At 40.1% G+C, this 27,856-nt stretch overlaps 1 protein-coding gene and 1 pseudogene across 2 annotated transcripts in view; one reads left to right on the top strand and one right to left on the bottom strand.

The window, feature by feature from the left end:
• The window catches only part of LOC127930187 (NACHT, LRR and PYD domains-containing protein 12-like), a 99,181-nt gene that overhangs the window by 51,154 nt on the left and 20,171 nt on the right, over positions 1-27,856 (bottom strand).
• On the top strand, positions 1,199-27,277 carry LOC127930185 (NLR family CARD domain-containing protein 3-like; annotated as a pseudogene). The gene is made up of 10 exons (XR_008137132.1): positions 1,199-1,369; positions 4,640-4,774; positions 10,020-10,124; positions 12,961-13,106; positions 15,638-17,428; positions 17,766-17,930; positions 24,366-24,539; positions 25,421-25,594; positions 25,800-25,846; positions 26,107-27,277. The product of XR_008137132.1 is annotated as an NLR family CARD domain-containing protein 3-like (transcript).

Raw genomic sequence — 27,856 nt, 5'->3', positions numbered from 1 at the left:
ATGCCTAGCGCACATATCATTATTTGAGTTAAGTTGCTTGTTCAATAAGATAGCATATATACCTTGTTATTAGCTTGTACCTATAATTGTTGATCAGTTAGGTAGCATGTTAACTAACTACCAATACACTGCTTAAAAATATAATTGTTCAGAATGTGTAGGTTTAGTAGTTAAAAATAAAATAAATAAAATGTAATTGTTCAATCATGTGTAATGTGTAATTGTTCAATTATTCAATGTGTTGTGTTAAAATAATTAAACTATCTGATCATATGAAATGTGTTGTGTTTATATTACTTTTACAAATAAACATTTGTGATAATAAATAAACAAATCTAAACTAATAAATGTCAAATCATATTTTTCGCCCAGATGGCCAGTCAATTTTTGTCCAGATGGCCACCATTGCGACCGGTACGCTCTCGTTGGCTGGCCCTTATCTCAGCTCGCTGGTCACCATAGCAGCACCCACCTGTAGCACGCGCTCCAGCAGGTATATCTCTCTGGTCACCCCAAAACCAATTCTTCATTTGGCTGCCTCTTCTTCCAGTTCTCTGCTGCCAATGACTGGAACGAACTACAAACATCTCTGAAACTGGAAACACTTATCTCCCTCACTAGATTTAAGCACCAGCTGTCAGAGCAGCTCACAGATGACTGCACCTGTACATAGCCCATCTATAATTTAGCCCAAACAACTACCTCTTTCCCTACTGTATTTATTTTATTTAATGTATTTTGCTCCTTTGCACCTCATTATTTTTATTTCTACTTTTGCACATTCTTCCACTGCAAATCTACCATTCCAGTGTTTTACTTGCTATATTGTATTTACTTCGCCACCATGGCCTTTTTTTTGCCTTTACCTCCCTTATCTCACCGCATTTGCTCACATCATTTATAGACTTGTTTCTACTGTATTATTGACTGTATGTTTGTTTTACTCCATGTGTAACTCTGTGTTGTTGTATGTATCGAACTGCTTTGCTTTATCTTGGCCAGGTCGCAATTGTAAATGACAACTTGTTCTCAACTAGCCTACATGGTTAAATAAAGGTGGAAAAAAAAAAATAATAATACATTTGAGAAACGTTCTTGTGTATTCTACGCAACGACGCAGTTTACGTTATTACGTAAGGACGCCATCACGCAACGACATCACAATGTCATTCAGCAACTTTTAGCAACAAGTCTAACTGCCTCTAGCCTAGCATCTTCCCTGAAAATTAGTTGGCAACACTGTTTCCTGATATGAAATTGAAAGTCAATTTGGAGCCTAACGCATCTACAAAATGGCTGTTGAAACTGTGGCGCACATGTCTCGGCAACATTAGATGTCTGATAAACGTATTGAAAGAAGCAGACTCTGGTAAGTCTAGAGGCTACCTAAAAACTAGTATAAAGTTAGGTCGTCGTCAGCCATTCAATAGAAGGTTTGAGCTATGATCACTTATCATCACGTGTTGGTGGAGCGCGAGGGAGCAATTTTCTTTACATTTGAGAATACACGAAAAAATAAATCGTATAAATTCTAAATAAATGACATTTAATTACAACAAAAATTCGACGAAAAAGATATCATGACAAAACAAATATGTTGCACCCTTGAGGTAGGTAAATGGTTGTTTCTTCCTTGTCTTCTGGCGTTGGCGAGAATGATAAAGAACTGTAGGCTACGTGTGTGCATTGCAGAGGCCGGTTGGAGGCTTGACAACTTTGGCAAATTGCAGTAAAAACAAAAAAACTAAATTCACCGTGTCTGCCTTGATGTTTATAAAACTTCACCGTCCCCCTCTTGTGCAGTGGAACCCAGAACGATATGTGACCACTTGGTTATAGTGACTCTGTTCTGCCGAGGACACCCATAGTTCTGCTTGGGAAATTTTGCATAAATTGGCTATTGTTTGAGATGCAGGGCCGGTTCTACCTTGGTATGTCAGCGTGGGAAATTGGTATTGTGAATTGGGCCAAGTTGGAAGTAATAATGCATTTAGGTTATAGTTTATTGAGATGCGTGAATGCACCACACGAAAAGCTTGATTGTTATGGCGGTTTTAAAACGAATTTCCTGCAATTCTACGTAATGACTTATGTTCACTACTTGGTCAATTGATTTAATTATTTAAATCTATGCAAATGTATTATATGAATAGACTGTTAACTTATCTGTTTTATTTTATTCTGCAATAAGGAATATTGTAAACATGTGTTCAAGTTAATCAAACCAAAGTTTATTTAGCGCAGTACTTTTAGATCCACGAATGGCGATCCAATCATTTTAAAATAATATTCATCAAGATCGATTGCCTATGCCTAATAGTCCTACTCATTATTATTATTATTATTATTATTATTATTATTATTATTATTATTACAAATAGAACATGTTCACTTATCACAATGGTGCTGGTTTAGTCAAGTTAGATCAAAGCTGAGTCAATGTCTTGCAAGATCACATAGCGAGTCATTTGTATTTTACGTAACATAACCGACTATAATAATATAGTAGGTCTATAACGTCGCGGATACAACACAAACACCTAATTTCTATTAAGATTTTAGGATGGTTAGCTGAAGATGAATAATACTCTCATGCGCCAAAACTCAACAGAGCCACTAGCCAGGATATATGCTTTGATTGAAACAAAATACAAAGACTTGTACTTTGTGAACACAATCTGCTCTAATTATCTCTCGATACTGCAATTCAAGAAGATCGAAATGGATAGGCTATTCCATTGTAACTGAGATCAATCAAATAATTGTTATTCAGATGCAATTTCACCAGTAAAACGTGAAGCATTATCATTCATGATTGACAGTGATGATGGCCTATTTTGAAATGAGTTATGCCTGACTTGATGTTTGAGGGCATTACAAAATAAAAGCATGTTGTAACATTCTCTTGCGGGCATAGGCAGAAGTGCAATTGTAGGATGTATTTTATGCATTTTCTGTAACAGCACTCTCAAATCCTGTTCCTGGAGAGCTACCCTTCTGTTCATTCCAACTCAAAACTAGCACACCTGATTTTAAATAATTTGTTTATAAGATGAATCAGGTTAGTTACATTTGGGGTTGGAGCAGTGGCGGTTCTAGCTTGCATGGCTCCCTGGGCGACCCTCCCCTTTAGCGCCCCCCACCCACCCAGCCAACAAACAAATACTGTCATTTTCATTCAGACATTTGGAACAAAACAAATAAATTATCATAACATTTAAAACTGTTTAAATATAAAAATATATTTAAAAATAAGACTCATAAATATATAACAAAGACAAATAGACAAAACACAAATAAAACTAAATTGCACAAATCCTATCACACAAATACACAAATCAAACAACACACTTATAAAGAAGAGAACCTGATTATTACACTATTGCACTTCAAACAAGAAAAACACACACTAAATTGCACAACTAATTGCATTAGTACTGTACAAAGTTAGAGATGCGCTATTTGATAGATTCCCCGCACCCCCTACCTCGGGCTTCCAGAGGGGAGACCTGAGGTCAACCTACCCCCGCCCCCCTTCCCCATTTTCTACTTCTGATTGGGAGACCTTCCCAGGCAGCAGCCTGCCTAGCTCCCAAACTAGAATCAGGGCACCCACTCCGACAAGGTTAATTGACCCACAGTCCCAAACCGTGGCATGATATCATTGATGTAACGTGCAAGTGAGCGATAGAAAACCGATCACGCAAATGTCACCATTCCGAATATTTATTATTATTATTTAAAAAATTGCTGGTGCGGGTGCCCCGTGCTGCCCCCATCAAGATACCGCTCTGGGCTGCTGTACATGTCGCCTTTTCCAAAATCCGCCACTGGGTTGGAGTGAAACCCTACAGGAGGGTAGCTCTCCAGGAACAGGGTTGGAGAGCCCTGCAATGATACGCTATTCAATAGTCTACATCTGTCCTGACATACTTTGATTGAGGAAATTATAACGTAATTTACATATTTGTTGCGCTCCCTCATCTAAAAAGAAATACACAACTGCTTATCATGCATACTGACCTGATGGCCTCCGTTGGAAATGTTTTGAACAATATCAGGCCTAGGCTACATTCTCTGTCCTAGTACTGTTATGCCTATAACGTTATGTGAACTGATCTGAACAGGTTGGTCATCTATGATATGTAGCTATAACCAAGGTATAGACCTCCATCTGCATATCACTAACAAACCGCTATTATACATTATAACCTAGCCTACTTTACATAATATAACATCTTACTTGTTGCAAAAACCCTTCTGAATGGATCAATCATGCCCATTTTATCCTTTCTGTTTACATTCTCAGATACGTTTAGAAAAGAACCGATTGAAAGACAATAAATAGCCTACTTTTAATTAATAAAAATAAGTGTGAGACATGGCCTTGTTTCCACACTGTCTATAACTACCTTAACAAACAGTGACTTATTATTATTATTATTGTTATTGACTGTTACCAAGGAGAAGAGATGTCACAACTACATGTTCATGTGATTGCATTAAATCACCTGACTGTTTCAATATGTCTGTTAGTAAATGTTGTATTTCTCAAAGATATAATGAAAGAGAACAATTGACATTCAAGAATTAGTTGTCACTGTGTTAACCACAACCAACATGTTGGATCTCTGTTTAGGGCTCAGTGCTCTAAAAAGAGTCTCTCTGTGGAGAAAGAGGGGGCCCTGCGTCTAAAATGAGTCTCTGTGGAGAAAGAGGAGGTCCCTGCCTCTAAAATGAGCCTCCCTGGGGAACATGACACCAAAGCTAAGAGGTGAGATGACAATGTATTCATTATTAATTGTTTATTTCCAAAACACTAAATCCCCCCAAAAATTCCATCAGAAATGATTGCGTATATATACCTTCAATATTACTGTTCGCAGGTTTTTAATTAATAGATTTGAAATATGTATATACAGTATATCACAAAAGTGAGTACACCCCTCACATTTTTGTAAGTATTTGAGTATATATTTTCATGTGATAACACTGAAGAAATGACACTTTTCTACAATGTAAAGTAGTGTGTACAGCTTGTATAACAGTGTAAATTTGCTGTCCCCTCAAAACAACTCAACGCACAGCCATTAATGTCTAAACCGCTGGCAACAAAAGTGAGTACACCCCTAAGTAAAAATTTCCAAATTGGGGCCAAAGCGTCAATATTTTGTGTGGCCACCATCATTTTCTAGCACTGCCTTAACCCTCTTGGGCATGGATTTCACCAGAGCTTCACAGGTTGCCACTAGAGTCCCTCTTCCACTCCTCCATGACGACATCACGAAGCTGGTGGATGTTAGAAACCTTGCACTCCTCCACCTTCCGTTTGAGGATGCCCCACAGATGCTCAATAGGGTTTAGGTCTGGAGACATGCTTGGCCAGTCCATCACCTTTACCATCAGCTTCTTTAGCAAGGCAGTGGTCGTCTTGGAGGTGTGTTTGGGGTCGTTATCATGTTGGAATACTACCCTGCGGCCCAGTTTCCGACGGGAGGGGATCATGCTCTGCTTCAGTATGTCACAGTACATTTTGGCATTCATGGTTCCCTCAATGAACTGTAGCTCCCCAGGTACCGGCAGGACTCATGCAGCCCCAGAACATGACACTCCCACCAACATGCTTGACTGTAGGCAAGACACACTTGTCTTTGTACTCCTCACCTGGTTGGTGCCACACACACTTGACACCATCTGAACCAAATAAATTTATCTTGGTCTCATCACACCACAGGACATGGTTCCAGTAATCCATGTCCTTAGTCTGCTTCTCTTCAGCAAACTGTTTGCGGGCTTTATTGTGCATCATCTTTAGAAGAGTCTTCCGTCTGGGACGACAGCCATGCAGACCAATTTGATGCAGTGAACGGCGTATGGTCTGAGCACTGACAGGCTGACCCCCACCCCTTCAACCTCTACAGCAATGCTGTCAGCCCTCATACATCTATTTCCCAAAGACAACCTCTGGATATGAAGTTGAGCATGTGCACTCAACTTCTTTGGTCGACCATGGCGAGGCCTGTTCTGAGTGGAACCTGTCCAGTTAAACCGCTGTATGGTCTTGGCCACCGTGCTGCAGCTCAGTTTCAGGGTCTTGGCAATCTTCTTATAGCCCAGGTTATCTTTATGTAGAGCAACAATTATTTTTTTCAGATCCTCAGAGCGTTATTTGCCATGAGGTGCCATGTTGAACTTCCAGTGACCAGTCAGTATGAGGGAATGTGAGAGCGATGACACCAAATTTAACACACCTGCTCCCCATTCACACCTGAGACATTGTAACACTAATGAGTCCTATGACACCAGGGAGGGAAATGGCTAATTGGGCCCAATTTGGACATTTTAACTTAGGGGTGTACTCACTTTTGTTGCCAGTGGTTTAGACATCAATGGCTGTATTTTGAGGGGACAGCAAAATTTTAAAACGTATTTAGTCAGCCACCAATTGTGCAAGTTCTCCAACTTAAAAAGATGAGAGAGGCCTGTAATTTTCATCATAGGTACACTTCAACTATGACAGACAAAATGAGAGAAAAAAATCCAGAAAATCACATTGTAGTATTTTTCATGAATTTATTTGCAAATTATGGTGGAAAATAAGTATTTGGTCAATAACAAAGGTTTATCTCAATACTTTGTTATATACCCTTTGTTGGCAATGACAGAGGTCAAATGTTTTCTGTAAGTCTTCACAAGGTTTTCACACACTGTTGCTGGTATTTTGGCAACACGGACTTTCAACTCCCTCCAAATATTTTCTATGGGGTTGAGATCTGGAGACTGGCTAGGCCACTCCAGGACCTTGAAATGCTTCTTACGAAGCCACTCCTTCGTTGCCCGGGTGGTGCGTTTGTGATCATTGTCATGTTGAAAGACCCAGCCACGTTTCATCTTCAATGCCCTTGCTGGTGGAAGGAGGTTTTTAAAAACTATTTTGGTTTCATCTGAGCATATGACATTCTCCCAATCTTCTTCTGGATCATCCAAATGCTCTCTAGCAAACTTCAGACGGGCCTGGACATGTACTGGCTTAAGCAGGGGGACACGTCTGGCACTGCAGTATTTGAGTCCCTGGCGGGGTAGTGTGTTACTGATGGTAGGCTTTGTTACTTTGGTCCCAGCTCTCTGCAGGTCATTCACTAGGTCCCCCGTGTGGTTCTGGGATTTTTGCTCACCATTCTTGTGATCATTTTGACCCCACAGGGTGACATCTTGCGTGGAGCCCCAGATCGAGGGAGATAATCAGTGGTCTTGTATGTCTTCCATTTCCTAATAATTGCACCCACAGTTGATTTCTTCAAACCAAGCTGCTTACCTATTGCAGATTCAGTCTTCCCAGTCTGGTGCAGGTCTACAATTTTGTTTCTGGTGTCCTTTGACAGCTCTTTGGTCTTGGCCATAGTGGAGTTTGGAGTGTGACTGTTTGAGGTTGTGGACAGGTGTCTTTTAGACTGATAACAAGTTCAAACAGGTGCCATTAATACAGGTAACGAGTGGAGGACAGAGGAGCCTCTTAAAGAAGAAGTTACAGGTCTGTGAGAGCCAGAAATCTTGCTTGTTTGTAGGTGACCAAATACTTATTTTCCACCATAATTTGCAAATAAATTCATTACAAATCTTACAATGTGATTTTCTGGATTTTTTTTTCTCATTTTGTCTGTCATAGTTGAAGTGTACCTATGATGAAAATTACAGGCCTTATCTTTTAAGTGAGAGAACTTGCACAATTGACTAAATACTTTTTGCCCCACTGTATATATATATATTGGAAAATATTCAGACCCCTTCACTTTTTTCTAATTTTGTTACACGTTACAGCCTTATTCTAAAATGGATTAAATAGTTTTTGTTCCTCATAAATCCACACACAATACCCCATAATGACAAAGATGTCACGCCTTGGTCATTGTATTTTGTGTTTTTGTTATATGTTTGGGTAGGCCAGGGTGTGACATGGGTTTATATGTTGTGTTTCGTATTGGGGTTTGTAATATTGGGATTATGTATGATTAGGGGTGTGTCTAGTTAGGCTTGGCTGCCTGAGGCGATTCTCAATTGGAGTCAGGTGCTTATCGTTGTCTCTGATTGGGAACCGTATTTAGGTAGCCTGAGTTCGCTTTGAATTTTGTGGGTGTTTGTTCCTGTCTCTGTGTAGTGTTCACCAGATAGGCTGTAATAGGTTTCACGTTCCGTTTGTTGTTTTTGTATTTATTCAGTTATTTCATGTACCGTGATTTATTTCATTAAAGTCATGAGTAACCTACACGCTGCATTTCGGTCTGACTCTCTTCTTACAACAGACGAACGATGTTACAAAAGAAAAATAGGTTTTTAGACATTTTTGCAAATGTAAATTATATATATAAAAATAAATAATTTACATAAGTATTCAGACCCTTTACTCAGTGCTTTGTTTGGCAGCGATTACAGTCACGAGTCTACTTGGGTATGATGCTAAAAGCTTGGCACACCTGTATTTGAGGAGTTTCACCAATATTTCTCTGCAGATCCTTTCAAGCTCTGTCAGGTTGGAAGGGGATGGTCGCTGCACAGCTATTTTCAGTTCTCTACAGAGATATTCGATCTAGTTCAGGTCCGGGCTCTGGCTGGGCCTCTCAAGGACATTCAGAGACTTGTCCTGAAGCCACTCCTGCGTTGTCTTGGCTGTGTGCTTAGGGTTGTTGTCCTGTTGGAAGTTGAATCTTTGCCCCAGTCTGAGGTCCTGAGTGCTCTGGAGGAGGTTTTCATCAAGGATCTCTCTGTACTTTACTCAGTTCATCTTTCCGTCTATCCTGACTAGTCTCCCAGTTCCTGCCGCTGAAAAACATGCTGCCACCACCATGCTTCCCACCACTGTGTTCTTGGTGACCTTGAGTGCTGCAGACATTTTTTGGTACCCTTCCCCAGATCTGTGCCTCGGCACAATCCTGTCTCTTAGCTGTCTCAAGACCTCATGGCTTGGATTTTGCTCTGAAATGCACTGTCAACTGTGGGACCTTTATATAGACAGGTGTGTGCCTTTCCAAATCATGTCCAATCCATTGAATGTACCACAGGTGGACTCCAATCAAGCTCTAGAAACATCCCAAGGATGACCAATGGAAACAGGATGTAACTGAGCTCAATTTCAAGTCTCATGGCAAGGGGTGAATACTTATGTAATTAAGGTATTTCTGTTTTCTATTGTTAATACATGTGCAAACATTTCTAAAAAACAGTTTTTGTTTAGTCATTATGGGTTACAGCTTCTACCCCAAGCCATAAGACTCCTGAACAGCTAATCAAATGGCTACCCAGACTATTTGCATTGCCCCCCTTCAATGTTGCTACTCTGTTATTATCTATGCATAGCCACTTTAATAACTCTACCTACATGTACATAATTACCTCAATACCTCGACACTGGTACCCCCTGTATAAAGCCTTGCTACTGTTATTTACTGCTGCTCTTTAATTATTTGTTATTCTTATCGTTTACTTTTCTGTAGGTATTTTCTTAACTGCATTGTTGATTAAGGGCTTGTAAGTAAGCATTTCACTGTAAGGTCTACTACACCTGTTGTATTCAGAGCATGTGACAAGTACAATTTGATTTGATTTTGTGTAGATTGATGAGGAAAAATATTTTATTGAATCAATTTTAGTATAAGGCTGTAACGTAACAAAATGCGAAAAAAGTCAAGGAGTCTGAAGATTTCCCGAATGTATTATGTGGTTGTCTCACCTAGATATCTTCAGATAAATGCACTTTATCTTCATTTGACCCAGTTCATTTGACCCAGTTTCTTACGGACGGAAAATGCTAAAATCCATTTAATCCATTTTAGAATAAGGCTGTAACGTAACAAAATGTGGAAACCGTCAAGGCGTCATTGATCAACCCCATGCCATGATTAGACAGTGGAACAAAAACAAATTTCCTTCATAATTTCTTTAAACAGTAAAAGCTTCTCATTTCCCCCATCTGAGTTCAGAGTAAATGAGAGACTGTAGTAATGTTTGTTTCGGTTGTGTTGAAGCCCAATCAAGCAGGAGAGAACAGACAGCTGTGTGTCCATGAACAGTGACAGGTCTATGGGACTACCTATAGACTTCAGAAAGGGATGTTTATCTACTGAAAAAAGGTAACAAGGGCTCATGGGTCATGATCAGTGAGTTAAACAGCACTGTCTCTAGTAATTTCTCCTCTCCCATTTTCCCATACATTTTTGTTGCTTTCATTATCCACAGGCTTGTCCTTTTATAAATGTTCATAGTCCTAACACCATATTTTTCCCACTTTAAATCACGTGTAGCTTATAATGCCTTCTTAAAGCCTTCATAATGCCTTCTTCATAAGCACTACATGAATATGTTACACAGCATCTATAGCCGTATATCATTCTTTATAAAGGGTTCATAAATGTGGCATAACTGTGACATAACCACCAATGTCAAATGTGACATAACCACAATGAATTTACAATGAAAACCGGTCCATACTGGACTAACAGCATGGGGCGGCAGGGTATCCTAGTGGTTAAAGTGATGGACTAGTAACCGAAAGGTTGCAAGTTCAAATCCCCAAGCTGACAAGGTACAAATCTGTCGTTCTGCCCCTGAACAGGCAGTTAACCCACTGTTCCTAGGCCGTCATTGAAAATAAGAATTTGTTCTTAACTGACTTGCCTAGTAAAATAAAGGTAAATAAATAATGACTGCTTGGTTATAAAAAGGGAGGGGTCAGAAAGGGAGAGTCAGAGATTCAAACTATCGTTGTAACATCTGGAAACTACGCTCATGGAAAAAGAATACTTAGCACCCTAACCACCGCTCATCCGGATAAGAAATGCAACGTATATATTTACGCGTCGCTGTCCTAGATCGTCGTCTCTCTGTTGAACCACTTTCTCAAAAAGGTTTTGAGTGTCCAATCCCACTTCCGTGTGAGATTCAGCTTGTCTTCGAGTGGAGTGTTCGTTAGAATAGATACTTCAGATGTACCAATGGTTGTCTGAGAGGGATTGTCCTTCCCACCTTGTGTCTATAGTCAAATGTTCTAGACTACTTTACATGCCAGCTGTAGACTGGTAATGCTACGGTCTAGTGAGTTTCTTCTTGTGTAGAGATTGAGAGTTTCAGAGTTTCTCACCATTTCAAACGTGTGGACTAACGTCTCACGTTTCCTGATCTGTAGAGGTTCAACCATTTGTAACGTTGAGCTTGCACTTCACGTCAGCTGGTCCGATGTAAATTTTGTTACTAAGGCTTTTATACTCGGGTAAAAAAGGGGGCGTTCTATCACGCCGACACATTGTCTGTGCTACCTTGGGTATGGTTACTGACTGGGCAAAAGTTTATATTAAAACAATTATCTCATTAGAAGGCTAAAATCACATTGCTATCTTCACAAAAGTACTATTATACTTAATCATATATTTGATACAACATTTAGATGTAAACTTGACAGGTAGACTTTCAGAGTTAGTTATTTCGTTTTAATGACGTCACAAAATGACGTCACAAAATAATAAACAATATGTCATGATTATTCTTGAGCTCCCCACTGAACATTACGAACATTCAGAAGTCAGGAAAAATGTTACAATGTTTACCTTTTTTATATATATATATATTAAAAAAGCTTTTTGGCGGAAAGAGTCTCTCTCTACACACAGCAGATTCCTTTCCCAATACTGCAGGCAAGAAAGACCCTTTTGCCCATTCACCCCTGAATGGCACACATACACAATCCATGTCTCAATTGTCTCAAGGCTTAAAAACCGTTAACCTGTCTCCGTCCTCTTCATCTACACTGATTGAATCCACTTCAATCAGTGTGGTTACAGTGTTGGTTGCTGGATCAAATCCCAGAGCTGACAAGGTAAAAACCTGTTGTTCTGCCCCTGAGCAAGGCAGTTAACCCACTGTTCCCCGGATGCCGAAGACGTGGATGTCGATTAGGCAGCCCCCGGCACCTCTCTGATTCAGAGGGTTTGGGTTAAATGTGTTCAGTTGAATGCATTCAGTTGTGCAACTGACTAGGTATCCCCTTTCCCAGGTTGGGAAATCATCTTCGCTCTGACATAGACACATCCACACACACACAAACAGACACAAATGCAAGCTTTGCAGGTCCATCAACCCATTTAGATACCTCTCACACCCTACTGTAACCTTTGGATCATCAGAGGACTGTCATAAATCAGCAGAACATTAATAACATGCTTATTGACACTTTATGTAGTGTCCTGTACTACTTCCTTTGTAGTGAGACACCTTTAATCATTCATAACATATTCATAAATGCTTTATCATATGATGCTGTACTTACTATGAAGTCGGACACATTTGGTCATTCATAACACGTACATAAAGGCTTAATGATGTAAACACCAATGTAATAACCCTTAGGGAAATTCACTAACAACTGAAATAAATAAACATTAAAGATATGTTTAAACTATGCATTTCCTTTTTAAAACTTTTTTTAACAGTACACATACATTAAGTTTTAAGTCCATCAATATGCTGAACATTACACAGGGCTTTGAATAGTGTAGCTTGTTCCTGAGCTGGCGGACGTACTGCAATGTTTCTTGCCTCCCTTCCTGCTGGAGGTACTGCATGTTAGTTCCAACCTTAAAGTGATCGGGAATAGAACTCACTATCCTGATTTATAAAGCCTTTATTAGCGATGCTTATGTCACCTTTATGAAACACGTGTTTATATCATATTTGACATAGTGGGTTATGTCACATTTGACATTGGTGGGTATGTCACACAGTTATTCCATGAACACTTTATAGAGCATGACATACGGTTATAGATGATTTGTGACACTTATTTAGTGTTTATAAAGGCTTTATGAAGGCCTTAACCTGCACGGCATGTAAAGTGGATCCAACATATTAAACAAACATAACATTCCCTCCCTGAGTGTGTGCTGGATGAGATGTAATCTCATGTTTTGACCACAGAAACCAACGGAAGAACGAGATGATGTTCAAGAGGATTCTTAGTCCAGAACTCCCACAAGGCTTTGAGAGTCATAAACAGAATAAGGACGTGGTGGACGCTGAAGATAAGAAGCAGGAGAGCAGTGCCAGAGACGCACTGTATAAAGGTAAGAGCTGTCTGCCTCATGTTGAATGCTGTTTTATAACAAACATTTAAAAGTTGTAGCTAAAGTACAGTTTTAGCTGTGTAACTCCGTATTGTAGCATCATAACCATAACACCTAGTGACATCATCAAGAAGCCCCCGACCTCTAGGGGCCCCCAAAACATATCAAATGATACATAGAACATAAAATATGATAGCAAAATGTGTAGAATTGCACGAAACTAGATATAAAGATACAACATTCTTTTCTCAGCCGAGTTGGGGTATGGATATACTAGATCAAGATGATGTTACAATTGATCTTAACATAATCCATTAGCCTTTACATATGTTTATATTGGTGATTTTTGACGGGACGTGTGCTACCTGTCCCAGACATGCTGTTTTCAACTCTCTAGAGACAGCAGGAGTCTCTAGAGGAGATACTCTTAATGATCGGCTATGAGAAGCCAACTGACATTTACTCCTGAGGTACTGACTTGTTGCACCTCGACAACTATTGTGATTATTATTATTTGACCATGCTGGTCATTTATGAACATTTCAACATCTTGGCCATGTTCTGTTATAATCTCCACCCGGCACAGCCAGAAGAGGACTGGCCACCCTTCAGGGCCTGTTTCATCTCTAGGTTTCTTCCTAGGTTTTTGCCTTTCTAGGGACTTTTTCCTAGCCACCGTGCTTCTACACCTGCATTGCTTGCTGTTTGGGGTTTTAGGCTGGGTTTCTGTATAGCACTTTGAGATATCAGCTGATGTACGAAGGGCTATATAAATACATTTGATTTAATTGTGTTATTTCGGGGGAAATTGGCCATGTATAGACCAATAAACTAAATTAGTGTAATAATTTAACAAATATTTGTTTAGTGTCTCTTTCACTAGGGTAGACCTGGTTTATGAGAGCATTGGGACATACGAACCAGGTCTGTGGCTATGGGTCTTTGGGCTGAGATATGCAGGTGTAGATCCAGTTTATATTAGTATTGGGAACAAATGGGTTAACACAACACCTAGTGACCTCGTCAAGTAACAGCATGGATGTGTTGTGTTGATTAATTTAGACAGAGGGAAGAGAACAGCCAGTGAAAGTGCAGGGCGCCAAATTCAAAACAACAAAAATCTCATAATTAGAATTCCTCAAGCATACAAGTATTTGACACCATTTTAAAGATAGAATTCTCGTTAATCCAGCCACAGTGTCTGATTTCAAAAATGATTTACAGCGAAAGCACCACGAACGATTATGTTAGGTCACCACCAAGCCACAGAAAAACACAGCCATTTTTCCAGCCAAAGAGGGGAGTCACAAAAAGCAGAAATAGAGAGAAAATGAATCACTAACCTTTGATCTTCATCAGATGACACTCATAGGACATACATGTTTTGTTTGATAAAGTTAATATTTATATAAAATCAGTTTACATTGGCGCGTTACGTTCAGTAGTTCTAAAACATGCAGTGATTGTGCAGAGAGCCACATCAATTTACAGAAATACTTGATAAAGATTGATAAAGATCGACTATTATACTTTAGATAAACCTCTCCTTAATGCAACCGCTGTGTCAGATTTCAAAAACTTTACAGAGAAAGCAAAGCATGCAATAATCTGAGTACAGCCTTTAGACAACAAAGCAGCCAAAAGATATTGGGTAGTCAACAATACTCAGAAATAGCATTTTAAATATTCACTTACCTCTTGATTATCTTCATCAGAATGCACTCCCAGGAATCCCAGTTCCACCATAAATGTTTGATAATGTCCATCAGTTATGTTCAAATATCTTCTTTTGTTAGGGGCGTTTGGTAAACAAATCCAAAAGCGTGTTCAGGTCGCGCCGAAAGTCGGACGAAAAGTTTAAAAAGTTCCGTTACAGTCCGTAGAAACATGCCAAACCAAGTATGGAATCAATCTTTAGGATGTTTATAACATACAACTTCATTAATGTTCCAATAATTCCTTTGTCTGTACAAATGAAGAGGAACATAGGTACCTTTCACGTGAGCGCGCCAGACCTAGGCTGTGGCACTCTGCCAGACCACTCACTCAAAGAGCCCTTATGAGCCCCTCCTTTAGAGTAGAATCCTCAAAACAGGTTCTAAATACTGTTGACATCTAGTGGAAGCCTTGGGAAGTGAAACATAACTAATATCACCCTGTATCTTCAATGGGGGCTGAGTTAAAAACTACAAACCTCAGAATTCCCACTTCCTGGTTGGATTTTTATCAAGGTTTTGCCTGCCATATGAGTTCTGTTATACTCACAGACATCATTCAAACAGTTTTAGAAACTTCAGAGTGTTTTCTATCCAAATGTTTGTATGCATATTCTAGCTTTTACGGCTGATTAGCAAGCAGCTTAATTTGGGCACGTTTTCATCCAAGCTACCCAATACTGCCCCCTACCACAAATAAGTTAAGAGAATGAATTATTATGATTTTACAACTTCATAACAAAGTCCTACAATAATGTAGGCATTAAAACAGACCTAATATTAATATCCTCTGTGTTGTGTTATTTCTTCATTCAGATGAGATTGCTGTGATTTCCCAACATTTCAAGTCTAATCTAAAGAAGAAGTTTCAATGTGTATTTGAGGGAATCGCTAAACAAGGAAACCCAACACTTCTCAATAAGATCTACACAGAGCCCTACATGACAGAGGGTGGAAAAGGAGAGGTCAATAATGAACATGAGCTGAGACAGATTGAGACAACAACCAGGAAACAAGCAAGACCAGAGACTGCAATCAAATGTAACGACATCTTCAAACCCTTAACTGGACAAGACAAACTTATCAGAACTGTGCTGACAAAGGGAGTCGCTGGCATTGGAAAAACAGTCTCTGTGCAGAAGTTCATTCTGGACTGGGCTGAAGGAAAAGCAAATCAGGATGTCCAATTTGTATTTTCATTCCCTTTTCGGGCGCTGAATTTGATGAAAGAGGAAAAACACACTTTGATTGAACTTCTCAATCACTTCTCAATGGAAACCAAAGAATCAAGAATCTCCAACTACAACAAGTACAAAGTCCTGTTCATCTTTGATGGTCTGGATGAGTGCCGACTGCCCCTAGACTTCAAAAAGAACAAGATCTGTTGTGATGTCACAAAGTCAACCTCAGTGGATGTTCTGCTGACAAATCTCATCAAGGGAAATCTGCTTCCCTCTGCTCTCCTCTGGATAACTACCCGACCTGCAGCAGCCAATAAGATCCCTTCAGGGTGTGTTGACCAGGTGACAGAGGTACGAGGGTTCAATGACCCACAGAAGGAAGAATACTTCAGAAAGAGATTCAGTGATGATGAGGACCTGGCCAGCAGAATCATCTCACACATAAAGACATCAAGGAGCCTCCACATCATGTGCCACATTCCAGTCTTCTGTTGGATTTCTGCAACAGTCCTTGAACAGATGCTGAAACATAAGAGAGAAGAGATGCCCAAGACTCTGACTGAGATGTACACACACCTTCTGGAGTTCCATACCAAACAGAAGAATGAAAAGTATCTTGGGAAAGAAGAGACAGGTCCACACTGTAATAAAGAGAGCATTCTGTCACTGGGAAAACTAGCTTTTCAACAGCTTGTCAAGGGCAATCTGATTTTCTATCAAGAAGACCTGAAAAGGGCTGGCATTGAGGCCAATGAAGCCTCAGTGTACTCAGGATTGTGCACACAGCTCTTTAAAGAGGAATGGGCTGTACCAGGACAAGGTGTACTGCTTCGTGCATCTGAGCATTCAGGAGTTTCTGGCTGCTGTATATGTGTTCCTCTCATTCATTAACAACAATGAAAATCTAATGGTCAAACCGCAATCAACATCCAGGTACTTTTCTGCTCTGTTCGGAGACAAGCTTGAAGTTACTTCCTACAAGAGTGCTGTGGATAAAGCCTTACAAAGTGAGACGGGAAACCTGGACCTTTTCCTCCGCTTCCTTCTGGGCCTCTCAATGGAGTCTAATCAGAAGCACTTACGAGGTCTACTGACAACGACAAGAAGCAGCTCACAGGGCCATGAAAAAAACAGTCAAGTACATCAAGGAGAAGATCAGGGAGAATCCCTCTCCAGAGAGGTGCATCAATCTGTTCCACTGTCTGAATGAACTGAATGACCATTCTCTAGTGGAGGAGATCCAAAGCTACCTGAGATCAGGAAGTGTCTCCAGTAATGAACTCTCACCTGCACAGTGGTCAGCGCTGGTCTTTGTGATGCTGACTTCAGAAAAAGAGCTGGATGTGTTTGACCTGAAGAAATACTCCAGATCAGAGGAAGGTCTGCTGAGGCTGCTGCCAGTGATCAAAGCCTCCAGAGTTGCTCTGTGAGTACAAACATGACATTTAAGTACTAATCATCAGGAAGAAATATTCCTTTTAGAGAACTGATATTGAAAAACTATATTGAAAAACATATATATATATTATATATATTCAGTTTAGAGAAAAATATGTTATGTGTGTAATATTATATTAAAAACATATTGAATCAATGCATTGATGTTCACATTAGTATAACAATATGACCATACAATTCTAGGAGACGGAAGATAAATCTCTATGTTGTTTGAGAGAATAAACCAAATTCGTTTGCCATTGTCCTTCTACACTACTGGTATTAAATTAACAGTGTGTTTATTGAAATCATGATCTCTTTGTCAGGCTGTCAGGCTGTGGAGTCAAAGAGAAAGGCTGTGCTTCTCTGGTATCAGCTCTTATGTCAAACCCCTCACACCTGGATCTGAGTAACAATGACCTGAAGGATTCAGGAGTGAAGCTGCTCTCTGCTGGACTGGGGAATCCCCACTGTAAACTGGAGACTCTGAGGTCAGTATTCCTGTATTTTGTCAACAAGTGATAACAGTTTGATTGTTAATCAATTCCCGTTACATATATCACCAGTAGTACATTTACCCGTTAATTCTTATGTCTAATCTACAATGTTTGTTACTGTAATTTATTATTATTATTTCAGTCTTCCCCTTCTCATTGTCGGAGTGGAAACATTGTTTTCATAGTGCACAACCTATGCTAAACTTGTGAGACAAAGTTCTGGTTTATTTCATTCCATTTATGAGTTTTGTTAATGTAGTAATTGTCTTTTGTTTGGAGCACTCCTGTCAATGTAGGCCTATAGGTAGGCTGTCTCAATCATTGATTGAAAGAATAGATGACATGTGTTTTTTTAAATGTTGGAAAACAGCCCTAGTGTGGACTGTATACTCAATACAATCTAAATCTGATACCTCAGTTTTTTGACTGATACTGCTTTTTAAACTGGTCTGGATAGTCTACTCAAATAGTTGTACTTCATATTTCTGTCTACAAGCAATACTTTGATCATTTGTAATGTCTAGTAATGATACATCCATTTAAATCAAATGTTATTGGTCATATACACGTTTTTAGCAGATGTTATTGCAGGTGTAAGTAAGTAATATCTAACAGTTTCACAACATATACCTAAAATACAGGTAGTTCTAAATATGGAATGGATTATGAATATATACACATATGTCAGAGCAGCATTGGACTGAGACACAGTGGCATAGTATAGAATACATTATATGCATATGAGATGGGTGATGCAATATTTACAAACAATTAAAGTGACTAAGATAGTATAGAGTACAGTTTACACATATGAGATGAGTAATGCAAGATACAGAGACATTATTAAAGTGGCTAGTGTTTAATTTCCTTAAAGTGGCCAGTGATTCCTAATCTATGTCTATAGGCTGCCACTCCCTGATGTGTTAGTGATGGCTGTTTAGCAGTCTGATGGCCTTGAGATAGAGGCTGTTTTTCAGTCTCTCGGTCCCAGCTTTGATGCACCTGTACTGACCTCTCCTTCTGGATGATAGCGGGGTGAACAGGCAGTGGCTTGGGTGGTTGATGTCCTTGATGATCTTTTGGCCTTCCTATGGCATTGGGTGCTGTAGGTGTCCAGAAGGGCGGGAAGATCGCCCCCGGTAATGCGTTGGGCAGACCGCACACCCCTCTGGAGAGCTTTGCGATAGTCATTTAGTTCAATTACTTTAGCTTTTTTAGGTAAAGAGGCAACAGACTGGGATATGGATTGATTGAATATATCTGTAAACACACCAGCCAGCTGGTCTGTGCATGCTCTGAGGACGTGGCTAGAAATGCCATCTAGGCCGGCATCCTTGCGAGGATTAACACTCTTAAAACCTGTTGAGTGTAGGGGGCAGTATTTTGATTTGGATGAAAAACGTACTCAAATGAAACTGCCTGTTTCTCAGGCCCAGAAGCTAGAAAATGCATCAAATTGTCAGATTAGGATAGAAAACACTCTAAAGTTTCCAAAACTGTCAAAATATTGTCTGAGTATAACAGAACTAATATTGCAGGTGAAAACCTGAGGAAAATCCAACCAGGAAGTGCCTAAGAGAAATGAATCTCCCTGTTCCATTACATGCCTTCCCTCCATTTAAAGGGATATCAACCAGATTCCTTTCCCTATGGCTTCCACATGGTGTGAACAGTCTTTAGACATACAGTGGGGCAAAAACGTATTTAGTCAGCCACCAATTGTGCAAGTTCTCCCACTTAAAATGCTGAGAGAGGCCTGTAATTTTCATCATAGGTACACTTCAACTATGACAGATAAAATGAGAAAGAAAATCCAGAAGATCACATTGTAGGATTTTTAATTTATTTATTTGCAAATTATGGTGAAAAATAAGTAGTTTCATGCTTTTATTCTGAAAAATGAGCGAGAACGATCACATCACGTCTGTGGATGGCTGGGTGCCAGCAGGGTTTTGTATGCTCAACAGCTTGGAGCAGACATTTTCTCTCTCTCTCTCTGCTATTGAAAAAGCTATGGTCCGGTTGAAATATTACCGATTTATTTATTGTAAAAACAACCTGAGGACTGATTTATAAAAACGTTTGACATGTTTCTACGAACTTTACGGATACCATTTGGAATTTTCATCTGCCCCGTCGTGACCGCTCGAGCCTGTGGATTACTGAACATAACGCGCCAACCAAATGGAGCTATTTTGGATATGAAAATAATCTTTATGGAACAAAAGGAACATGTATTTGTGTAACTGGGAGTCTCGGAGTGCAAACTTCCGAAGATCATCAAAGGTAAGTGATTCATTTTATTGCTATTCTGACTTTCGTGACCAATCTACTTTGCTACTAGCTGTTTAATGTTTTGTCTGCTGAGAGAGATGTCCTTACATAAACACTTGGATTGCTTTTGCTGTAAAGCTCTTTTGAAATTTGACACTCAATGTGGATTAACAACAAGCTACGCTGTGTTTTGCTATATTGCACATGTGATTTCATGAAAATTAAATATTTTTAGTAGTTTAATTTGTTTTGGTGCTCTGCGATTCAGCGGATGTTGACAAAAATGATCCCGCTGGATGGGTGCGCCAAGAAGTTAAATGTTTTACTCATGTCGGCCATGGAGAAGACAGTCTTTGGTAGCGGGCCGCGTCGGTAGCACTGTATTATCCTCAAAGCTCTTCAACCGATCGCTGCCCGCCCTCCCAACTAGCGTCACTACTCTGGACGGGTCTGACTTAGAATATGTGGACAACTATAAATACCTACAGTTGAAGTCGGAAGTTTACATACACATAGGTTGGAGTCATTAAAAGTAGTTGTTCAACCACTATAGTTTTGGCAAGTCGGTTAGGACATCTACTTTGTGCATGACACATTTTTCCAACAATTGTTTACAGACAGATTATTTCATTTATAATTCACTGTGTCACAATTCCAGTGGGTCAGAAGTTTACATACACTAAGTTGACTGTTCCTTTAAACAGCTTGGAAAATTCCAGAAAATTATGTCATGGCTTTAGAAGCTTCTGATAGGCTAATTGACATCATTTGAGTCAATTGGAGGTGTACCTGTGGATGGATTTCAAGCGAAACCTTCAAACTCAGTGCCTCTTTGCTTGACATCATGGGAAAAACAAAAGAAAGACCTCAGAAAAAATTGTAGACCTCCACAAGTCTGGTTAATCCTTGGGGAAGGTACCACGTTCATCTGTACAAACAATAGTATGCAAGTATAAACACCATGTGTCACGTTCTGACCTTAGTTCTGTTATTTTATCTTTGTTTTAGTATGGTCAGGACGTGAGTTGGGTGGGCAGTCTGTTTGTTTTTCTATGTTGGTTTTTGAGTTCGGCCTAGTATGGTTCTCAATCAGAGGCAGCTGTCAATTGTTTTTCCTGATTGAGAATCATACTTAGGTAGCCTGGGTTTCAGTTTTTGGTTGTAGGTGTTTGTCTTCTGTGTCAGAGTTTTTTCGCCACACGGGACTGTTTTGTTCATTTCACGTTTATTGTTTTGTATTTCGTAGTGTTCAGTTTGTTTTAAAATAAACATTATGGACACTTACCACGCTGCGTTTTGGTCCTCCGATCCTTCTCGCTTTTCCTCCTCAGAAGAGGTCGACGAGGTTCGTTACACCATGGGACTCATCTGTACAAACAATAGTATGCAAGTATAAACACCACAGGACCACGCAGCCGTCATACAGCTCAGGAAGGAGACGCGTTCTGTCTCCTAGAGATGAACTTACTTAGGTGTGAAAAGTGCAAATCAATCCCAGAACAACAGCAAAGGACCTTGTGAAGATGCTGGAGGAAACAGATACAAAAGTATCTAAATCCACAGTAAAAACAAGTCCTATATGGACAACCTGAAAGGCCGCTCAGCAAGGAAGAAGCTACTGCTCCAAAACCGCCATAAAAAAGCCAGACTACGGTATGCAACTGCACTGTCCTCTGGTCTGATGAAACAAAAATAGAACTGTTTGGCCATAATGACCATCATTATGTTTGGAGGAGAAAGGGGTAGGCTTGCAAGCTGAAGAATACCATCCCAACCGTGAAGCACGGAGTTGTTGAACTGAGACTCAACTTTGTCCCTATACCGATGTTTATCCTGCTTGATTGCTTTGCAGAGGGAACAACTACGTTGTTTGTGTTCTTCCATATTTCCAGTCTTCTTGCCCTGGTCAGTTTTGCACGAATGCTCCCGTCTATCCACGGTTTCTAGTTGGGGTAGGTTTTAATAGTCACAGTGGGTATAACATCTCCTATTCACTCATTCACCGTATCGGTATGTGTGTCGATATTTTTTTTTTTTTTTTACAGGGACAGTGCACATTAATCAACGTTTCAGTAAAATGCCGGTTTTAGCCAGCCGGCTAATTTTCAACCGCAGTCCCTGGGCAGGTTATTAAAAACAATTACAATATAGACAATAGAACAAGCAAGACATAGCAACATAGGACAAGCAAGACATAGCATACAGACAGAGCAACATAGAACAAAAAGCAGCAAGACAAAATTCATAAAAGCAACAAAGTGTTTCCACACCTCACAAGCTACAGACAACATCTGAAGCTACTCTGAACATATCCCAGTCCGCGTGATCAAAACAATCTTGAAGCATGGATTCCGATTAGTCAGACCAGCGTTGAATAGTCCTTAACACAGGTGCTTTCTGTTTGAGTTTCTGCCTATAGGAGGTGTGACGACCCTCCCACTCTGTCTGCCGTATTCTCTCTTTGTTCTTGTTTCCTTATTAGGATGGCGGTGGGCAGAGTTGGGAGGGTCGTCAGCTACATGGGAAACACCTGGGCCAGGTGTCTCCCAGGATACATACACCACTTCCCCATTCATGGAGGAGACTCTCTCCATGCAGACACCTTTGTAGATTGTGTTGTGGTTCTTGGTGGCCTTTTGTTTGTTTGCTTTGGCACCTTTCATCACCCTGCATTATCACATTCATGCATGCAAAACACTCACTTACACTACTGCTTACACACACCATTGTATATTATACTTAGTTGCTTTAGTTAATAAATATATATATTTTGCTACTCCTTATCTCCACGTTGTCTCCCTTTGTTACGGGCTTTGAGCCGATTCGTGACAGAGGGGAGTAGTAAGATGGAATCATGGGTCCGATTTGCCGAATGGAGGGCGGGGGCCTTATATGCATTCTGGAAGGTAGTATAGCAATAGTCGAGGGTTTTAGCAGAGCGAGTACAGCAATAAGTATGTTGATAGCCTTTTCCTCAAATTTGCTTTGTTAAAATCCCCAGCTACAATAAATGCATCTTCAGGATATGTGGTTTCCAGTTTTCATAAAATCCAGTGAAGCTCTTTGAGAGGAGTCGTGGTATCCGCTTGGGGGGATATAGACCGCTGTGGCTATTATTGACAAAAAGTATCTCAGGAGATAGTACAGTCAGCATTTTAATTGTGAGATATTCTAGGTCGGGTGAACAGAAGGACTTGAGTTCCTGTATGTTATCACAGTTACACCATAAGTCGTTAATAATGAAACATACCTCCACCCTTCTGCTTCCCAGAGAGAGGAGAGATGTTTCCGTGAAGCAGAGCTGTCATGCATAGGTGTAATAGGTGGCAGGGAAGTCAGGCGCAGGAGAGTCAAATGGAGTGAAAAAATTGAGTCTTTTAATAAAGTTCCAAGAGTATGCTCCATAACAATAAATGTACAAACAAACAAAACATGGGTACGAGGACCCGCGCGCACCTATGCAAACAATCACACTACACTGACAACAAATCAATCTCTGACAAAGACATGAGGGGAAACAGAGGGTTAAATACACAACAGGTAATGAATGGGATAGAAAACAGGTGTGTGGGAAGACAAGACAAAACCAATGGAAAATGAAAAAGGATCAATGATGGCTAGAAGACCGGTGACGTCGAACGCCGAGCACCGCCCGAACAAGGAGAGGCAACGACCGGCAGAAGTCGTGACAAGGGCTCATCAATTTATTATCCAGAGATTGAACATTATCTAGTAAAATACTCGGGAGCGGTGGGTGGTGTGCACGTTTCCTGATTCGGACCAGAAGACTGCCTCGAGTACCTCGCCTTTGCTGCCGTTGTTTTGGGTCAGTCTCTGGAATAAACTCGATTGCTCTCGGAAAGTAAACAAAGGATCCGCTCCAGGGAGGTCTACTCTAATATCCGGCAGTAAATTATGACAAAACAATTCCTGAGCTAAAAACGTAAACAATAGTACATAAACAAAATACAGCAGAGTTGCTTGAGAGCTAGCCGCGATACTGCCATCTCTATCGGGGCCATCTTTATGAATAGATATGGCAGGTTTCAGGACACTGATAAACTGTATCTGAACATGTTGAAAAATATACTGCCTCTCTATTTTCACAGATAAAGAATAGCAGTATGGTTCTAACATTTATTTTAATCTTTGCAGGCTGTCAGGCTGTGGAGTCACAGAGGAAGGCTGTGCTTCTCTGGTCTCAGCTCTGAGGTCAAACCCCTCACACCTGAGAGAGCTGGATCTGAGTAACAATGACCTGAAGGATTCAGGAGTGAAGCTCCTCTCTGCTGGACTGGGGAATCCCCACTGTAAACTGGAGACCCTGAGGTCAGTATTCCTGTATTTGGTCAACAAATGGTAACTGTTCACCAGATCCACGTGTTTACCAGGCACACATAGTCCACACCATATGTGCTTGGACAGTGAAGTTTACACACACACTATACGGTGGATATGTAGATATGTGGTAGTGGTGGAGTAGGGGCCTGAGGGCACACAGTGTGATGTGAATATATTGTAATGTTTTTAAAATTGTATAAACTGCCTTCATTTTGCTGGACCCCAGGAAGAGGAGCTGCTGCTTTGGCAGCTAATGGGGATCCATAATATATACAGTTTTACATTTGGCCCTATATTCCAGCATTTTGAATTTCAGATTGAATGCTTCATATTAGGCCACAGTATAGAATACCAACTTTTATTTAAAGGTATTCATACATATCTGTTTAACCATTTAGAAGTGAAAGCACTTTTCTATATCTAGTTCTCCCATTTGATAAAGTCGTAATTATTTGGACAAATTCACTTATAGTGTATTAAAGTAGCCAAAAGTATAGTATTTGGTCCCATATTCCTTGCCCACGGTGATTACATCAAGCTTGTTACTCTACACACTTGTTGAATGCATTTGATGTTTGTTTTGGTTGTGTTTTCCAATAGAAAATGATTGGTGAATAATGTCATTTTGGAGTCACTTCACGTGTATTGTAAATAAGAAATTTATATTTGTAATATACATTTTGTCTCTACAAGCAATACTTTGATCATTTCAATTTTTTACCCTATACAGTACACCCATTTATGAATGATATGGCAGGTTTCAGGACGCTGATATACAGTATCTGAACATGTTGAAAAAATATACTGCCACTCTATTTTCACAGCCAAGGAATAGCAGTGTTATTTTAAAACGATTTGACTCTTTGCAGGTTGTCAGGCTGTCAAGTCACAGAGGAAGGCTGTGCTTCTCTGGTCTCAGCTCTGACGTCAAACCCCTCACACCTGAGAGAGCTGGACCTGAGCTACAATCACCCAGGAGACTCAGGAGTCAGACTGCTCTCTGCTAGACTGGAGGATCCACATTGCAGACTGGAGAAACTCAAGTATGTAGAAGGTTTATGTCAATGTTCATATCAGACATGTTTGAGTTATCAGGCTAGTTAAGACAAAAATTCTTACTACCACTTGGACAAAGTTATATGCTATGTGGGTGTGTGTTTGTGTGTGTGTGTGCGTGCGTGCGTTCACATGTATCTCTCAATAAAATATGTATCACTCAATACAATGTTCTTCATCTTACCGCTACAGTGTGAAACATGGTGGAGAGTACACAATGAAACCTGGGCTAAGAAAATGTGAGTGTTGACTGCTGTGAAGAATATGACTAATAATAAGTCTTAATTCATGTTAAGTCAAATACCACCATCATTACTTACTTGGTCATATTATGTATAAGCTGTAGTTCTACAGAAGCAGAAATCAGGGACACAAAAGTTTAGAAAGTGTTGCGTTGACAATGTGTGTCTGTGTATGTGGGTGGCCTGTTCGTGTTACTTTAGAAATGTGTGTGTTCGTGCTGATGATTTCTAATAATGTCTCTGGTTTCATCCATCAGATGCCTGTGATCTCACACTGGACCCAAACACAGTAAACAGACACCTCTCTCTGTCTGAGGAGAACAGAAAGGTGACATGGAGGAGAGAGGAGCAGCCGTATCCTGATCACACAGAGAGATTTGACTGGAAACAGGTGCTGTGTAGAGAGGGTCTGACTGGGCGCTGTTACTGGGAGGCAGAGTGGAATGGGAGAGGGGCTTACATAGGAGTGACTTATAAAGGAATCAGCAGAAAAGGAAGTGGTAATGACAGTGGGATTGGATGGAATGACAAGTCCTGGAGTCTGTTTTACTCTGTCAACAGTTTTGTTGCCTGGCACAATGATAATCCAACTACCATAGACGTCCCCTCCTCCAGCTCCCACAGAGTAGGAGTGTATCTGGACTGGCCAGCCGGCACTCTGTCCTTCTACAGAGTCTCCTCTGACTCACTGACCCACCTGTACACATTCCACACCACATTCACTGAGCCCCTCTATCCAGGGTTTCATGTTTGGTTTGATGCCGCCTCAGTGTCCCTGTGTCAGGTGGTCCCTGTGTCAAACACAACATGATGTTTCACTCTAATCCTGGTCCTGTTCAGTCAGACACACTGGAGCAACAATGTAGAATATCTCTCTCGTGTGTAAACATATGATTGTAAATATTCATGAATAAACACCATTGAAGTCATTCATTAATATAATGAATCACCACACTGTGTTGTAAAAACTTTTCATTTAGAAATCACTGATCTTGTTATTGGGCTTCTTGGTGTTTGTAAATGTTGTTGTCGGTAGGATGTTTTTCTAATTCTTTACACAACAATCTTGCTTCTGCATAAACTCAATTCCACTGAATGAAATGTACATGTGAAAGATTTGACGAATTAAGGTTAGCAGATGAAAGAACAGCAGTTCTAAATGTTTTGTGTTTAATAAGACAATATGACATTTAAATAAGTAACACACTCACACACCAGTTTGAGACGTTTTTTTCCTGTAATAAACACAATTTTTTTACATGTTTAGTGTTGGAGTGATCGTTTACATTGGACCACATGACAACAATAATGTCACCTGTAGTTGTTTTAAGACGTGTATATATAGACACTGAACATTTAAATTATATTATTTAAAATGGTCAATACCTTTTATGAAGGTATGAAAATACATATCATATGTCTTGTAAAGTGTCACAATGCAATTTCTGTGAAAAAAAAAAATCATGAGTATTTAAAGTCTGTCTCTCTGTCCCTAATCCCAGTTGTCAGTAAAGAAAACTGTCCAGGCGGGATACATTTTGAGATCCTGCTCTGTCATATCTTATAAACTCTAAACTGGAGAGGACAGTACAGTATTGTATTTCAGAACAGTAATGTAACAGACAGAGCAGAGAGACAATACTGAAGTAAGAGACAACTTGTGTAATTATTAGATAGGTATCGTGTGTCAATCTGGGTAGTACTGCATGTCTTTCTATAGACTATAAACACTGGTAGTACACGTTTTATCAAGAAAGTGTGTGTCACCCAAGTGGTGTGTGTGACTCTTTATAGCGCTTTAATTCTGGAAGTTGGAACATGCCCCTAAAATGAGTGTCTCTGAGGAGAGAGAGAGAGGAGGGGAGCTCCCAGACCCAGAGAGCAGTACCCAGCTTTCTCTCTATGACTGCTCCAGGGACAATGTCTGAATGAACGGTCCTTCTGTAGCTCAGTTGGTAGAGCATGGCGCTTGTAACGCCAGGGTAGTGGGTTCGATCCCCGGGACCA

The sequence above is a fragment of the Oncorhynchus keta genome, chromosome 5 (assembly GCF_023373465.1).
Source record: "Oncorhynchus keta strain PuntledgeMale-10-30-2019 chromosome 5, Oket_V2, whole genome shotgun sequence".
NCBI classification, from domain to species: Eukaryota; Metazoa; Chordata; class Actinopteri; order Salmoniformes; family Salmonidae; genus Oncorhynchus; species Oncorhynchus keta.
Note: the sequence above shows the minus strand (reverse complement) of the source record. Positions and strands in the feature narration are given on the sequence as shown.